The sequence below is a fragment of the Chiloscyllium punctatum genome, chromosome 14, assembly GCF_047496795.1.
Source record: "Chiloscyllium punctatum isolate Juve2018m chromosome 14, sChiPun1.3, whole genome shotgun sequence".
Lineage (NCBI taxonomy): Eukaryota > Metazoa > Chordata > Chondrichthyes > Orectolobiformes > Hemiscylliidae > Chiloscyllium > Chiloscyllium punctatum.
The window spans coordinates 3748710-3750664 of record NC_092752.1 but is presented as its reverse complement, the minus strand read 5'-3'; positions in this window follow the sequence as shown (position 1 = coordinate 3750664).

The window sequence follows — 1955 nt, the reverse complement described above, 5'->3', positions numbered from 1 at the left end:
GGTGAGGGGGGTGGGGATGGGGGGGTGAGGGGGTGGAGGGGGGGGTGGGGATGGAGGTGAGGGTGAGGGGGGTGGGGATGGAGGGAGGGTGAGGGGGGTGGGGGATGGAGGTGAGGGGTGGGGATGGAGGGGAGGGTGAGGGGGGTGGGGATGGGGGGAGGGTGAGGGGGGTGGGGATGGAGGGAGGGTGAGGGGGTGGGGATGGGGGGAGGGTGAGGGGGGTGGGGGATGGAGGGGAGGGTGAGGGGGTGGGGATGGAGGGAGGGGTGATGGAGGGAGGGGTGAGGGGGGTGGGGATGGGGGGAGGGTGAGGGGGTGGGGATGGAGGGAGGGTGAGGGGGGTGGGGATGGGGGGAGGGTGAGGGGGTGGGGATGGAGGGAGGGTGAGGGGGGTGGGGATGGAGGGAGGGGAGATGGAGGGAGGGTGAGGGGGGTGGGGATGGGGGGAGGGTGAGGGGGGTGGGGATGGGAGGGGAGGGTGAGGGGGGTGGGGATGGGGGGAGGGTGAGGGGGTTGGGGATGGAGGGAGGTGAGGGGGTGGGGATGGGGGAGGGTGAGGGGGTGGGGATGGAGGGAGGGTGAGGGGGTGGGGATGGGGAGGGGAGATGGAGGGAGGGTGAGGGGGGTGGGGATGGGGGGAGGGTGAGGGGGTGGGATGGAGGGAGGGTGAGGGGGTGGGGATGGAGGGAGGGTGAGGGGGTGGGGATGGGGGAGGGTGAGGGGGGTGGGGATGGGGGAGGGTGAGGGGGTGGGGATGGAGGGAGGTGAGGGGGGTGGGGATGGAGGGAGGGTGAGGGGGTGGGGATGGGAGGGGAGGGGGTGGGGATGGGGGGAGGGTGAGGGGGTGGGGATGGAGGAGGGTGAGGGGGGTGGGGATGGGGAGGGTGGGGGAGGGTGGGGGATGGGGGAGGTGAGGGGGGTGGAGGAGGGTGAGGGGGGTGGGGATGGGGGGAGGGTGAGGGGGGTGGGGATGGGAGGGAGGGTGAGGGGGATGGGGATGGAGGGGGGGTGGGGATGGGGGGAGGGTGAGGGGGGTGGGGATGGGGGGAGGGTGAGGGGGTGGGGATGGAGGGGTGAGGGGGTGGGGATGGAGGGTGGTGAGGGGGTGGGGATGGAGGGGAGGGTGAGGGGGATGGGGGGAGGGTGAGGGGGGTGGGGATGGAGGGAGGGTGAGGGGGATGGGGGATGGGGGGGAGGGTGAGGGGAGGGGTGGGGATGGAGGGGAGGGTGAGGGGGGTGGGGATGGGGGGAGGGTGAGGGGGGTGGGGATGGAGGGAGGGTGAGGGGGGGGGTGGGGATGGGGGGAGGGTGGAGGGGGGTGGGGATGGGGGGAGGGTGAGGGGGGTGGGGATGGGGGGAGGGTGAGGGGGGTGGGGATGGAGGGGGGTGAGGGGGGTGGGGATGGGGGGAGGGTGAGGGGGTGGGGATGGGGGGAGGGTGAGGGGGGGATGGGGGGAGGGTGAGGGGGTGGGGATGGGGGGAGGGTGAGGGGGATGGGGGGAGGGGTGAGGGGGGTGGGGGAGGGTGAGGGGGTGGGGGAGTGGGGGATGGGGGAGGGTGAGGGGATGGGGATGGAGGGGGGTGGGGATGGGGGGAGGGTGAGGGGTGAGGATGGGTGGAGGGTGAGGGGGTGGGGATGGGGGGAGGGTGAGGGGGGTGGGGATGGGGGGAGGGTGAGGGGGGTGGGGATGGGGGGAGGGTGAGGGGGGTGGGGATGGAGGGAGGGTGAGGGGGGGTGGGGATGGGGGGAGGGTGAGGGGGGATGGGGGAGGTGAGGGTGAGGGGGTGGGAGGGGGGTGGGGATGGGGGGAGGGTGAGGGGGTGGGGATGGGGGGAGGGTGAGGGGATGGGGATGGAGGGGGGTGGGGATGGGGGGAGGGTGAGGGGGGTGGGGTTGGGTGGAGGGTGAGGGGGGTGGGGATGGGGGGAGGGTGAGGGGGTGGGGATGGAGGGGT